Here is a 16,743-nt window from a genome sequence, read left to right as displayed (position 1 = left end):
TAAGGCTCTTACAACGTTGTAAATTGTCACTCTTTATATTCTCCCCAATTGTTGACAGAATTGCTATTGGGCTTAATTGCTAAACAATATCATCGTAAAAATCGAACCGATTTGTACAAGAACTTTGAATCACTGTAACAAATCATTTGATTAATCTAGGCTTCTATCGAACAATTGGCTGACCTCCTTAATGCACTGATGATCCTTAAAAATTAAATGAAAGTCTGGGATGCAGATACTAATTTGAACAATCTGCACAACAACAAAAAACGATGTACTGTATAGCAGCCAAGGCTTTCGCCGTCATCTACGATGCACATACTAAGTTATGCTCTAGGCAGCTGAGAAGATTGATCATCTATATGCGGTTTAATATTATCTCGACTCAGGAGCACACTGGAATTTGGGTTGGGACCCGTTATAAGGATAGACTATGTCGTCAATGTAATTAGATGATTGAGACTTTGCAGCATATTTTAACGGCTTGCCCTACCCTAAAAAGTGTATCTGAAGGGATACATATGACTTACTCCAACGATAGAGTTCATAGAGAAATTCTGTAGTAGTATTTATGGTGCAGACTCTCTGGTGATGACGGGTGTCTTTTTTTTATATCTGAAAGGAGGCATTGCGTCGATTTCAACTTCTCCCAGAAATTAAGAACTAAGATATGTGGATGAGTATATGTGTTTTACTTTTTGTGTTCACTGAATGTTTTACAGCTTAACTTGATGAATATTTTATTATAATGAATTGTGATAAATTTGAGTAATAATGGAGAAAAGTGTTTAAATTATATTATGGAATATATTTTGTGTGAGAAGTATGTATGGAATATTGTATCTGAAGTAATTTTGTATATGTTTGAAAGTATTGTTTTTCAATGTGCTAAAGGTTTTTTCAATTAACCAAATAAAAATATAAATGCAATGGCTGTTCTATGAACACTAATAATTCCAAATCCATATAACATTCATTGCAATACATCGACTGTAGGTTCCACGCCACTTCCCTAAATTTGGGTGGTGATCTACATGTAGTTTTTTTTGGATCAACCAGGGGGTAATATAACAGAGATATAAGTTGACTAACGTAAATGGATACCTGATTCTTAGGTCACTTTGTTGTTGTGTTGTTCTAGATCTGCTCTGGTGGCTGGATTCCTCCTGCCCATTCTGGAAGTCGGGGACAAAGTGCAAGTTGGTTGGTCTTGATTGGCGAGACATGTTTCCTGTAAAGTCAAATAGCAAACATTGGTTTTCTGTAATGTTTTTTTTTTTGTATACAATACTTAAACCCGTATTCCTCTGGCTACCAAGTGCGGTGACAATAGCTGCTGTGGTGGCCTAACTAAATGGAACAGAGTCTTAGACTGTTTCTTAAGTTGCTGAGACACACACTCAAACTTAACATTTTCTGACCTTAACCAGACCCAATAGTTTTGTGTTGTATACACCCCTTTAACAGCATTTAGACACTTGAGGACCCAAAGCTACAAATACGTAAAAAGTATGTTTAACCAAAAGTTATTTTTTTAATGACCCAAATTACACTAGTAATTAACCTTTTAAGTGCAAATAAAATATATAATTGCTGGAATTCCTCAATTTGGGGCTGTGGCAAAGGGGGCACAAACCTTGCTCCCACAGCATTAGCCATTTTTTTGCCATCAACATTGACCAGGCACGTTTTGTATTGGGATTTTAATTCAGTGATTATTAATAAGGCCTATCTCCGCTGTATGAACTAGGTGTATGATACATGTGGAAATGTCTATTCTGTATCTTTCATTTAGTACAGTTCTCACTTAAGCATCAGCACTTTCGGGTATTATGAGTTTGGTAATGACATGTATTGATATCTAATACTGCTTCAATACACTTGTAAAAGAATAGGCCCAGGCTATGTTGTGTTGCATGTAGCAACTGAACAGTGATTTTTTTATTTTTTTTATTTTAGGGGATCTATGTGATCACTGTGCGGCCTGAAATTTTGACAACGAAAATGTTGAATATGAAAATGGAGCCACACAGTGATAACATTGATCACTTTTTCCTGCATCCCCCTACCCGCTACCCATTTAGCCCTACTTACCTTTCTCTGGCATACTTCTTTCCGGTGCCTTATCCCCTCCCCCCCCCCCTTTCCCCCTGCAATGTCAGTTCCCTATTCCCAACGTGGGTGGCAACTGACGCTGCAGGGTCCCTTTTTTTAATAATGTTAATTTTTATGTCATTATTTTTACTTTATTTTCCCCCGCAATCCATGTAATGTAAGCAGGGGATAGCCCCGAGTCTCATTTGATCTAACATGGGGAGACCCCTACATCCCCCGCTCCCCTCATTCGGTAAAGTGGGATTTGATATTTTTGTATCTGCCGAATGGGCAGTAAACGTTCATTCAGCATTTTATTTTCCTTCTAAAACTTGTGACAATACCTTTTTTAGGTATCTTATTTCATAAATTCGTTTCACAACATATACTATTTTGCATTAGAATTTTTATCTTGGCAAGCTTGCCACTTTATTATTTGCACTTTAGGATAGTGTGCAGCCATTATTGACCCTTATAAAAACAAAATAATAGTATCAACAATGGGCCTCATTACAAGGTTGGCGCTCCGGTAATAACGGTGCTGGTAAGGCAATACCGGCATCCATTACCAGGCCGTTGTATTACGACCCTAGATGCCGGTACCAAAGGCATTGACAGGGACCCGCTGTGGACTTGCACTACCGTACCGGCATGCGTGCGGGCGCCATGCCCGTAATACTGGCATGCCGAAAGGAAGAGGACATCACGAGTCGCACGGACATGCACATACCAGCATCCAAATGCCGGTAATAAGGGCCACCATGATGCCGTCAATACCAGCATCGTGGATCACCCGTTAATAGGAAACTGCTGTGCACTCAACTGCCACAGGTGCACACAATCAACACAGGTGGAGGCCATGGAGCCAGGCCCTGCACAAAAGGAGCGCACACCACACCCCTTCCAACACCAAAATGATACAACTTGCACTCGCCATACTGGAGCTGGAGGACATGCCTGCACTGCTACTCCTTGAGCAGGCAGTACAACAGGCAACACAGAGGAGACGCAGTAGGAGGAGGGTGAGACTGGGCCAGCAAATCACAAACCCCCTCCCCCCCCAGTGCAGGCAGTTGTGCCCCGCAGGCAGCCACCAATTCCACGTATAAGGGCCAATCCATTCAACTTAACTCCAGCACAGTCTGTACCACCTGGACAGGGACACCATCACCACCATAGTGTAATTAATACATGAGGACTTGGTCAGCCTGATCAACATCCGCACTGCCATCCCCCCTCTGCTGAAGGTGCCATCTGTGCTCCACTTCCTGGCCACAGGCACCTACAAGCACACAGTGGGCCAGCTGCATGGCATCTCGTAGCCATGTTTCACTTGTGTGCTAAACCAAGTGCTGGATGCACTCCTAAAGCACGCAAGGGCCTACATATCCCTACCACGGACACCACAGGAGTTGAATGACACCAAAATAGCATTCCATGCACTGGCAGGCATGCCCAATGTAATTGGTGCACTCGACTGCACCCATGTGGAGTTGGTAGTCCCACATGCCGTGGAGGTAGTGTACCGCAATCGAAAGCTATAACACTCCATCAGTGTGCAGATGGTGTGTGATGCCAGCAAGATGATAACACATTGCTGTGCCAGATACCCAGGATACACGCATGATGCTATGGTGCTACGGAACTCCTCACTACCCCGCTACATGGAAGGAAATGTCGTACGACGTGGCTGGCTGCTGGGTGAGTCTGCCCTGGGAGAGTGTTGGGGGTGTGGGGCGTACATGCATACGCAAGAAGACTGCACTCTGGGCCATGGGAGAGTGTTGTGGGGGGTGGGGGGGAGTATATGCATACGCAAGGAGACTGCCCTCTGGCCCATGCGAGTGGCCTCAATGGGATGTCTGGACACTGTCCATGCTGCCAAAGACCGTTCCCACAATCAACCAGAAATGATGCATGAAACAGACAATGGAGTCTGATGCACTCTGACCGCACACCAATGTGTAAATGTCACGCACACAATCAGCACACACCCTTGAACATGCCCACCGGACATCACCTGACCATGTCCTCAGCACCACAATGCATCATCACATGTACACGAAGCTGAAAACACATGACCGCATTGAAGCACCTTGCAGTACAAGCATCCATGAGTGCGCAGTATCAATTCCACCTCAGGTATTTCCGCTGTCACTGCCCCTCCCCGACACCAATGCTGCATAACACCATGGCAACATGTGCAGATGGAAAAAAAGTGGCAGTACACATGCAACAGGGATACATCAAGTAGCAAGCAACACCTATATTGGTGCAATAGGCATGGGCATTGCCCACAGCGCATGAGTACCAGCATGCAAGTTGACACCATGCATCATCTAAGGTACTCTACCCAACGCTGGACACTAACAACATTCACATTGTGCCATTTAATGTGACGAGTGTGTAGACGTCGAGGGTCACGTGCATGGAGTCTACAATGACCCATATGCTTCATAGTCTGAACAAGCAATATCATGTTGTACAGCAGCCAAATTCATCAAACATTGCCCAACATGCAACTGGAGTCATCCCCTGCCACACAGTCCTCACATGTGTGTACATCATGGACCTTGTCAATCTATCTGGGTGGCTGGTGGTTCCAATGTCAAGGCCCCCAAGTCATGTACGTCACCCAAGGCCAGCACCATGGATTGGCAAGATTTGTACAGGACAGATAGTTGTGCAGATGTGAAGTCAAAAGCTGCCATTGATGGAATGCTGCATGTGAACATGAACGATGTGCAGGCCGAGAACAAATGGAAATTGAGCAGTATCCTTAAACATACCTTCTTCTGCTCCCATGCAGGTGATGCTGGCTACCCCCTGAAGGCATGGCTCCTCACCCCTGTCAGGAACCCGCAGAACAGGCACGAAGAGGACTTCAATCGTGCCCATACACGCACGCGTGTGGTCATTGAGCAGACCTTTGGCCTGTTGAAGGCACAGTTTTGCTGCCTCTGCAGGTCGGGTGGCGTCCTCATTTACGGGCCTGAGAAGGTGGGCAAGATTATCATGGTATGTGCCATGCTGCACAACATGTGCATCCGGCGGAACGTACCCCTACCACCTGACATGAACCAGCCATCACCAGGTGCAGTTGAAGGAGAGAAAGGAGTAGATGTTGGACATCTGCCAGGACGTGATACACTTGAGGGACGTGCATCGGTCATAGACCAATCATTCTGATGTACTGGGATGCTGAGGGTGCCATGTATGTGGTACCCTGGGCACTGGGTGTCGGGGTATATGGGTGCAGCGCTCTGTAAAGCAATACATTGACACACACCAAAGAAGCAATGTCCACTCATGTGACGTTTTTTATACAACGGGTGTATTTAAGTGATGGTTTGTACAATGTGAATGAACCCTCTACACCCACTCCCCCCAACACCCCCTCACACCCTCCACCCTCCCCAACACACCCCTACCCTCACCCAAAGACATCAATGGCACAACATGTGTCCGGATGCGGTGCAACTCAACATGTGCAGGGTTCCCCTGCTAATGTGGACCCCCCTTCGGAGGAGGGGGTTGCATCTCTGAGCGCTGCGCAGGGACCTGCGCACAGGGCTGGTCTGAGTGGAACTTGCTGGCGTGGTAGATGCAGATGATGTAGATGGTTGTGTCCCCGAAGCCGCTGTTTGCCACTGCTCCATGCTGTTTGCAATTCTGGTGAGGATCTGGCTCACAGCAGCAAATCCATCTTGGATGCGCTTAGTGTTCCAGTTGATGGCCTCGATAACGGCCGCAGTGGTGTCACGCATTGCACAGCGTGTTGCCTTGCCTTCTGCAAGGTACTGTTTCACATATCCATGCATCTCCTCCTCCCGGCCCTCCATCCTGGACAGACGTCCTTTGAGGTCCTGTATTGTGCTGGTGGAGGTGGATGGTAGGTTTGGTGGTATGTCTGCAGCCAATACGGGGCTGTGCAATGTTGGAGACCACTCTCCATGGCTGCCCTGTCGTACAGATTCCTTTTGAGGGGTGCCCTGTGGGTTGACCTGGGGGCTTGGGGTTTGACCAACATCCTCTGAGTGGAAGACTCCTGCATTATGTTGTTGTCATGGACCCCTTCCTCATCGCCACTATGCAGTGCCGATGCAGCGGTCTTCCCCTATCAAGCTTGTGGCAGCGGACTGTGAGCCCTCATGGTAATTTTCCGCATATGTGGCCTCACCCTGTGTGGGTTGTGTCTCCAGGGGTGCAGGGGCAGGTGTCTGCTGGTCCTGTGTAGGTGGCTGTGTGGCTGGTTGTGCACTCGTTGCTGACTTGCGTGGCACTTGGACCATCCTTGATCCCCTCGACGTGGATGGCCTGGTGCCATCATCTTGGCCTCTGGGCCTTTTGGCTGGTGTCGTGGCTTGTGCAGTTCCATCACGTTCTTGGGTGTCTGCATCCGTACCTTTGGGGGACAGAGAGAGGCAGGGAATCAGTGATGGTGGTGCTTGCATCATGCATGCATTGGTGTTTGTGCAGTTTGCGCCATGTGATTAGCTGCATGCCTATTTTTGCAGCGGGCTGGGTACGTGCAAGGTTTGCGGCGGGTTGGGAGTATTGCCATCCCTCATGTGTTCACATGTTCACCATTGTGTCTGCTGTGGGGCCTACAGGTGTGTTGTGTCTTGCGTGCTGTGGGACACGTGCAGGTCATCTGTGTGTCGGGTGTGTATTTGTGTATGGGAGCGGCATGCATTTGGATGTGACAGTTGTGGGGCCAGCATTTGGACAGGGATATGTGTATGTGTGTATGATGGGCCATGTCTTGGCTCACATCACTGTCACATGTGTTGGTCAACTGTGATCATTGGTTGTCAGGTGTTTGTAGGGACACTCACCTTCATCTGCCGATGATGGCACTCCAAACTCCGCTCCACTGACTCCTTCAATGGACTCGAAATCTATCAATGTGCTGCATGTTTCCTCCCACCATGCCAATTTAATAGGTGAGTGGACACCACCACCTGTTGCCAGCCCCTGGCTCTGATTGGCCGACTAGATATTACTCTCTCTTAGCCGCAGGTCATCCCAGCGCTTTTTGCAGTTTCGCACTGTGCATGCGGTGGTGCCAACTGCACTAACTTTCCTTTCCACTTCCTCCCAGATCTCCTTCTTCCTGAGCTGTGCTGGGCGCCTGAGGTCAGCACAGAAGACCATGTGCGCATTCTCTACAAGGGTATCTGCTAGCATGTTGAGCTCCTCATCCTTGAATCTTGGTTTCCGCAGGCGGGCAGTGCCTTTCTGGGTTGCCTTTGACATTTTCTCCTGGGTGTGTTTGGAGTTTAGCCTGAGAAGGTCCAGTCTGTGGAGGATGGCAATGGATTGTGTTTTAAAGATGGCTGCCGGTGCATTTCCCATTCCGGCGTGATGACGTTACTTCCGGACCCGTTTATACCACTATGTTAATACCGGTACCGCTATTTGGGGGTTGCCGATGGCGGAGGTGTTAGGTGCGCATTTCATGATGCCGCTATCTGGGGGTTTGAGGGTCGTTACCGGCATGCCGGTCAGCCGTTACTGGCATGCAGGTATGCGCGTGCTCGCACACATGATCAGCCGCTGTTTGCGGGATCGAAGCTACACGGACATGTTGTTACCGGCATGCCGGTAATTGCCATTTTTTACCGCAAATCTTGTAATGAGGCCCAATGTGTTCTTATATAGGGCTTCGTGTCAGCCTTTTTCGGCTGCTGTGTCCTGAAAAGATATGTCTGTTATTACTATTTTATTTTACTGCCACAAGACTAGACTTGCATCTCAATGCTGTTATTTTGGATGAACATTTTAAGAGTGTCCACCCTTTCTTGTACCAATGTATTCTCTTACAGCAGTGCTGTGATGTACGTACGGGAATGTCCCCAAATAAAGCTTTTGATGATTAGAATGATGACCATATAAATCAAGTTGGAATCCCATGATTGCAATGTGTGACCATATCCATACCTTTTGTGATGCTCATGAACATTATACCCCAAAAACAGTACACCAACTTGAAATGCCAACACACCTGGAAATTATTTACATTTTACACGTTACTCAGTGTAGTCTCTGTTTTCCTGATAGTCCATTCCCTCTACCCTGAGACTCCTTGGGATATCCCTATCTTGGGTCCACAGAACAAAGAGTTTCTAAAGCCTAGAGAAGGCATTGGAAGCCTGAGCGCAGGCAGGTCACCACCCATGCTGCCGGTACCCCCACCCAATAGGTGCACTGGCTTCCATACCACAGTTTCACATTCTGCAAATGCCGGAACGAGGAATGAAGGAAGGGTCCGTGGGCCTCATTAGAGAGGGGGATATAGACCATCAGTATAAGCACCCCAATGCTGAATTATGTGTACTTCGACAACTCTGATAGATGATGAAGCACACAGAAGCCATATCACAAATGACCCCAAAGAGCGAATGTTCGGGGAGTAATGCTTGTAAAAAAAACATGCGTCATAGCCCAGGTTGCTGTTGCAGATCAGTCGCTGGTTGTCATGTGCTGCCTTTACCCATGTGGCATGCCAATACATCCCTTCCAGAGGAGGGATTGTGTTGGTACATCACCAGGCTTCAGTTTTCCGCAGGGTTCGAAAAATATGGCGTGGGGGGGGGGGGAGAGAACCCTGCCCCCTCCCCAATATAAACATTTTGTGATTTTATAATTTTTTTTTTTTTGGCCGAACATATTTGGCCAAAAAATATGTGGCGATGCAAGAACATATCACCCTCAAGTATACAAGTGGCAAGGCAATGAGCCAAAGTGTCTTTGGAAGCTGGCTTTCCAGAAGTAGAGCAGTGATATGTCGGCAACAGATGATTATGGGCTATGAATGATTTGGCTCTTTTTACATCAAGGCGATGCAGAGTCCTTTCGTCCAGGGAGGATGGGTTTCGAAAGAAGCGCAGCTACATGTCTTAGTTTATGTGAAAATCGGGCACAATTCATTGAAGAAAGGAAAGGGCTGGTCATTGGAACCACATTGTACATGTTACATTGTGTACGGCTACCGAGTCAATAAGCCCTGTAACACTCTTCCCGATGATGTAATGGTGCCCAAAACCACCATCTTTCGAGGAAGTGGCTAGAGTCGCTAGCACAACGTTAAACTCCCAATAATATGGATGGGACTCTTCCTTTGGGGAAACAATACCATCCTTCAAAGTGACACTTTAAAACTGAATTCTGCAAAAAAAAGTTGATACCCGAATTACATTACATGCTAAGGGCAGCCAGATAGGACTTGCAGCACTTCATCTGTATAGCCATAATGGCGAGAGAGGACATTTAATGAACAGTAGAGTGGATTGCGCTGCCTCACCAACAAGCAAGGGCAGGATCTAAGCCATGTATTTCCTGTGCTAGCCTTGTTGAAGGCTTCCTAGCTGCTTGGAAGACCATGGGTCCTTGCAAGAAGCTGAGCTCAGTGTTGCACAACAGGGCGTTGAGATATCAGGCCTGGACTCTGCAATAGCAGTAAGGTCTGGGAGTTGGCAGTGGAAGGCAGGCGCGGTACTAGTTCATTCAAGATGTCTGCCAGTATTTCTAGCCTTGGAACATCCCACATTTCCATGCACACATAACATCCACTCAATTGCTACATCCAACAGTAGCACTCATCTGAAATTTAAGGTTGACCTGGTATCTGTGCATACTATCTCTTGAACAACAGTTGAACATGATCTCTAAGTCCAACATGATCATTGTGGCGCCAGCGTATGCAACCAACACAAGTGTACTTTATACCTGATCTATGAGTTGCAAGGACACCACCAACATGCTGTAAATAAAAGTTAATACATAAAAATAATTCATATCTTTAATGTTCCCAGTATGTTTGAATTGCCTGAGTGGAATGGCCAAGTATTGATAAATAATGTTGATGTGTTTTTACTAACAAAGGTAGTTATGTTACAATGTATGGGGAAAAAGCCAAAACACATCCGGGGGGAGATTCTGCTGAGGTCAGATTGACCCCTACTCTTGGGGTTGCCTTTTGAAGAATTCAGTTCACTAACTGATGTGTGGTTCTTGAATACAACAGTCTGGACGGATCCAGGTGCACTTCGCGCAAGCACACATTGGCGATTCCTGGCTACTGCAAAACTTTCCGTGGCCCGCCTCCAGGCCAATTTTCTCTCGAACGTCTGATGTGGAGGTTGTTCCTTCATCACTCATTGGACCAACCCCCACATCTCTGCCATACTGTTGAGCGTATGTGGGTCTCGGCAAATCCTGTTCTTACCCCCGGTCACGCTGTGAACATCTCCTCAACCTGTGCAGAGGATGCTGTGGCGATCTCTATTCTCCCACCACCCTAGCGTCATCTCAGCCCTCTTTACCTCCTGTCTTCCAGCACATGGTCTATACCTTCCAGTGCATACATGCCACCACACCAGCCTGTCTAGGAAAACAACATCCAGGAAATATCCTTGCTGGAATTCCTTCGATCTGAGTTCTGATGTGTACCGGCGCATTCTAAATGCTATATCCTAAGTGTTTCTTGGCGCCATAAAACGAGGGAGGGAAAACAAGACAAATGATCCTACTAGGCCTTCTGTCATGCGGACTGTGCAAGTGCGACAACGTAAAGGGCAGGGCAAAGGGGGCAGGCATGGGGGTTGAGAGAGTGCAAGGTTGAGGGAAAGGGGAAGGGTGGACAGGGCTGCACGCTCTGCATAAGTGCAGCCATAGCAGTGTGGCTCTGGATAAGGATGCAGGGGGCGGTGGCGGTTACAGTCCCTTAGTGCGCTGTGGGCCCGGAGGCACTGCAAGGATGACTTGTCAAGGAAGAGACTGGTACCCGGGGAGACTCTGGGTACCAAGCAACCAGTCAGCGCAGTAGACCAGTAAGTTAGCAAAGACATGAGAAGGCATAGGAGAAAAGGAAGGTCTTGAGCTGCTTCTGGATCTTCAGGTGTTCTGGCTCAAGTTTCAGTGGGGCAGGGAGGCCATTCCAGAGGGAGGGCCCTGCAGAGGAGAGTGATCTACCCCCCCACTCTCTGCTTGGAGACGCTTCTGACCCTCAGAGTTGGAGGTAGCTGAGCAAAGGGCTCTAGAAGGAAGGTATTTCGGAAGAGAGTTGGATGAAGTGCGGGCCCGGCCGTGTGAAGCCTTGTGGATGATGCAGAAGGTCTTGAACTTAATCCTTGCAGCCAGTGAAGAGATTTCAGAGCTGGAGAGATGCGGTCCCTGGGCTTGAAGCCAAGAGTAAATCTTGCAGTCCTGTTCTGGATTAGTCGCAGAGGTGGAGAGTAGATATGGGAAGGAGAAGATTGAGCTATGGAACCATTGTTCTGTTATGATGCATTGGGGGATTGCAGAACCATTGTTTTGATGTATGGGGGAATGCAGAACCATTGTTGTGATGCATTGGCATGCAGAACCATTTCTATGATGAATGGGGAACTGCAGAAGGTATTCCAGAGGAAGTAGCTGCTCTGCTCGGATTGATAGTTGCTCTTGGGTGTTGTCATTCATGCACTCATTTCATTGAATACAAACGTCTGAACTCTTGAATCACATTTCAAACACATTGCTGATTGCCTTGATAAAACAGTCCATGCAGCCGCTGGGCTGGTCCAGTGTCCCTATCCTATAGATATTTATTCATCCTTGGCTGTAAACCGAATATTGGGTTCGGGCATAATTTGTACGCGTCATATAGAAGTCAACGTACATATGTTGTGTATGCATGCATATGTTGGTCCGCTCAAGTGGTTCTGTAGGGAAAGGGATTACATGCAGCAGAATCACTCAAAAGGCTCTACAAATCAGAAATTCTGGAAGCTAAGAATGTCCATCAGACTTGTTCTATTCCACGTATCACATGGTGCTTTTAGGTGAGATGTTTTTAAATATGCTCGAACAAGATTTACTCATTTCAGCATTTTCCTATCCATTTAAACAATTTCCAGTCTGTTTGGGATGTGAATGTATCCCGCCTACAATGACCGTCTTAATCATTACGGTCTGTGGACGCGCCGAGCAGCGCAAGGCTTTGGTGGATGCAGTATCAATAGCGACGCGCACCACACCTGGGGGTCCAGCTCGGACGGCATAGGGATGCCCTTGGACCATAGCAAAGGAGTTGTAAGGGGAAGGGTGGGCGAATGGGTGGAGCTGCTGGGCAGGAAAAGGAATGTTTGGGGGGCGATGCGGTAACACGGAAAGGGCAGGGTGAGGTAGGGTTTATAAAGGTTCCACTGGAAAAACTGATCCTCTTTTGCAGGTGAGTTTGGGATGAAGTAAGCATGTCGTCGAGGTGCGGTCATGAAGTAAGTATGGGGGAAGGGCAGGGAACGGGTTGTTCCTTGTAGTATTGGCTACTAGAGCCCTTTGTTAACACACTGCCTCTGTTTACCTCGTTGCTGGGCCATATGGGAGGGGGTTTGCGTGCAGTGTTTTGGCTGCTGGCCATGTGTTCTCACGTGTGCCGTTGCATATGTTTTCAAACAACTGTGTGGTAGTTTATTTTCTGTCCACGTGGTTCGCCGGCTTTCCCACCCTCTCTTTGGAACACGAGAATATATATATATATATGTCTGTAGGGTTTGTTGTAGTGCATGCGAGACAGCGTCCTGCTTCATGCTCGTCTTTGTGGTGGGACAGACTGAAGCCGCACATGGGCATGTGGTTTGTTTGTGACGAGCAGTGTTAGGTGGCAGTATGCATATGTGGCTAGTTTTTGATTTGGTGCCTGGACCATTTTAGGATATTCCAACTTCCCAAATCCCTCCCCCATCCCCTTCTACACAAACACTGAGCCGAGGAAGAGTAGGTTGAAGTGTGAAAGGATGACCAAAAAAGCAGATAGGTAGACTACCCCTTCTTTTAATCTCAACAGATCAGATCAATAACAATCTAAATAATTCAGAGATTGTTTAACCATTTTACCAGTTCAATTCGACATATTCATTATATTTTAATACATGATTTATAAAATTAAAAAAGGCCTCCAAAATAAGTCATGTACATATTCATAAAATATATCCTGTGCAAAGCACTTACATTCTTAAAGGTGTCAGTGCACCATACTTTTAAGGCTAAGTGCCAAAAAAAGAAAGAAAAATCAGAACAAATACAAAAAAGGATCAGAAAAAGGGAAAACAGTCTAAAATACTATTGATCTATGTTACTGATTCGTAATTTCAGGAAAAAATCTCGCCTCAATAGCCATGATTGTTCCTGCATAATTAAATACAACAATTATCTACGGAGACATTGGTTTCTTCATTCGTGTTTATATACAGCCTCTCTGGGCTACTGTACCACGTTATTTCAGGGTGTGCATGTTATTGATCCAAAAGGACACCCTTGTAATACTTGGAGTAGATTAAGAGAGAAAAAAGTTGGTAACAATTTCCTCAAATCTAGTCGACATATGTTTCGGCCGTAACGACTCTTACAGTTCACCCTCACAATGCCGTTGGTCTTGTTATTTAAGGCCGTCTTCAGGACAGAGAAAATGATTTACGTGTAGTATATACTTCCCAGATTCACAATTTCTTAGAAAGCACTCTGTATCTTACTCAGATTGCTTCGAGACATTTAGAAAAGCTTGGCGCCATCTGGCTGCTCTCTGGATATTCGATTCAGATGGTGTGTTCATTCACCATACCTTTGACTTCTAATCAGGAACAGCTTTATTCTTGTACTGTTTCCATGACACAGTTTGTGTAAAAGATGTTGGTATTATCGGTCTACGGCAGTCTTCACCGCTGTGTGTAGGGGCGCTAGGTTCCCAATTGTGGCCACCGTCTTAAAGTAGTTTAAAGTACTCCTATTGTTTTCCGGTAACAGTTACACTGTGTTTGTAAGACAGTGTGTTCGTCCATCAAGTGTGCCGTTTAACCCTGTGCTATACAATGTTGGAACGAGAATTAATGCAGATTTATTTTAACATTTCGTTTCATCACTGATTTTTCCTTTTGTAGATACATAAGCCTATATCACATTAGAGTGTATTAGAGCGAGGCAGCCATTAGGTTTTTGTTAGTCAGTCTTAGTCAAACAATAAAGGCCTTTATTGAGTGTGAGAAACCTGAAGGTGTCTCCCTGTCTAAACCTCGAGGATCTGTCATCCAGGTGGCCAGGGCACGGCCATCGCTATTGGATCCAGTTCCTGGGGGTGGACCAGTGAGGGAGGATCACCTGGATGGGGGTCCTCTGGGAGTGGGACACCGATGGGTGAGACATGGTATTCCACTTCCTTTAACAACTTGTCCCCATCCTATCACCTAGGACATTCCAAACCACTGCCCCCAGGCCCCCCTTTTCTAACTCTAATGCTTTCGCACAACACAAAGGACAACAGACTAACGGCAGCGCTGTTTACCTGACATGTCCCAATACAAGGGTCAGGCAATTGATCAGAATCAGACAGACCTGAGGGCCCATTCCTTTTCCCACAGGGATAAAAGGTGCAGCCAGAGAGCACAGTACGAGAAAGGCGAGTACAGCATAAGCACGACAAGATGGCTACCTCGCGGCAGTTCAAAAGGAGGAAGGCAGTGGGAATTGAGAGGGTGGCGAGGAGCGAAGTGACCCTGCCCTTTTCACCAGAGGCCCGCGGACCTTTCGTGGAAGAGAGCCTACGACCATGAACAATAGTGCAAGTGTCTTCGGCAAATGTCAACAGTACACGGGGCAAACCTATGCCGATAATAGGGAGCGAGGGAAGCTCCCGGGCCCATGGTAATGGCCTTGACTCCAGTTCATCACAGCCGGTGAGTCGATGGAAAAAGCGATAAGAACCAGGCTGTGATGAGTGAGAATCGCAAAGTGGAACTATCGCCCAAAATTGACAGATAAAGGAACTGCGATATATTTTGGAATACGATTGGAAAGGGTCAGCGTCCCAGAAGAGGGGGGCCCATGGGTGAAATTGTCACCCTATCTAAAAACTGTGATAAACTAATGAGAATGGTCAACGGTCAAATGAAGGGAGCCAGGGGTGAACCCATCACCCAGCAAATCTTGGAAAAGAACTTTAATTTGTTAAAGGAACTTTTGGTTTGGTTGTTTGAAAATGTCAAGTCCTCGAAGGCAAGAGACTTTCAAGTAAAACAAGACTTAGCCATAGATGGCCCTGATAATTGAAAGCTTGAGGGTTAAACGCTGAACTAGCATCTCATGCTAGAAAGGCCTGAGCGTGTCCGAGCTGCCATTGGGACTGTCGTCTTGTGCTGGAGGAGCCCAGGACTGTACTGTCCTCCAAGCTTCCATCTTACCCCATGCACAAAACATGGGGAAGGAAGACCCAGGCTACCGCATCCTGACATATTATTTGAGAACCCTTCTTTTTTTTTCTGAGAACTATCCCACACCCCTTTTTGTATTTATTGTGAGGTTTTGGCAATGGGTTTCTTAGTATAGGCCATTTTGATTTTGACACGCCACTAGGACTGCCTTATTTTTCATTTGATGGTCGACACTTGCTCCCATCTGAATTAGGTTCAGATTAGGCATTTTTCCAACCTGCACACAGCATTGATTGTTCAATAAACACCCTTGAACTGTGAACACTTGTGTCTGTCTTACTTGTTGCACCATGAGCTTCTCACAAGGGCCAGATAGGAGTTTTTCCAACCCCCTAGAATCTTACAATAAATGGTTTGAAACGTACAACTCTTGCGTCGGTATCTATTTGTGATACCATGCCTCCCTTACATTACCCATAGAAACAGTGGGAAAGTAAGGGAAACCTCCTGTCGAAAGAACTCAAGTTATCCCACTAATATGGTCATGCATTTAATCCTCATTCCCACCTGACTCCACATGACTGTTTTCTCAACTATAAAAGCTGTGGTTTTTCACAAGAATAAGAGCGAGCTGGGGATGCTGTCTGGAGCAGAGGAGCCAAGGAGCAGAGACTGACAGGAGCTGAGGGAGAACAGCATGCTGATACACTGACCCGGTGTCTGTGAGGGGCTGCCGCATGGCGAAGGAGCCATTTCTCCAAGGAACCAGAGTGAAACTGCCTGCATCCTGCTTGTTGTGTCCAGGAAAAAGTGCTTGTTTTCTTGGGACCTGTGCTGTTCCCAAGGAGGGCGGGTGGTGATACCTTGACCTCAACCCTGTGTATCCTGAAGGGACTGCCCGCCGGTCAACTCGATGCTGCCCAGTGAGTTTCGTAAAACCAGTGAGAAAGAAACTCTGTAGTGTGCATGTGACTGTAGCGGAGTGGGAGAAAGGCACAGAATATAAAGTGGCAATGAGCGAAAAGCAAGTTACAAAAAGTAAAAAGGTTTTGAAGCTGAAAGCGATTGGTAAAGTGTGCGAAAGACACGGAAGTGAAAGTGGAAAGTGTATAAAGAAGTATAAAGAAGCACGGAGAGAGCGGAAAGAAAAGGAAAAGGTGCAAATTAGCACCAGGAGGACAGAAAGGAGTGGAAAAAGGGTGCAAGTAACTAGCAATGGAAAGGAGGGTGTAAGTGATCAGAGTGAAATAACAAAATGATGTACAATTTTAATGTTTTTATTTATATATCGTCTTTATCCAAAGTGCTTAACAAAGCACATATTTACATATAACGTTCAAATTGCAGCAACGAGCGCTCAACCCGCTGAGCTATCTTGCCAGCTAACGTAGGTATTATTCCTTATGAATGTATGAAAGACTAGCACTGTATTACATTCCGTGCCACCCTGTACCTGCACAAA

This window comes from Ambystoma mexicanum, chromosome 12 (assembly GCF_040938575.1).
Source record: "Ambystoma mexicanum isolate Mex_15411 chromosome 12, UKY_AmexF1_1, whole genome shotgun sequence".
Classification (NCBI taxonomy): Eukaryota; Metazoa; Chordata; class Amphibia; order Caudata; family Ambystomatidae; genus Ambystoma; species Ambystoma mexicanum.
This window is presented reverse-complemented; position numbering follows the sequence as displayed.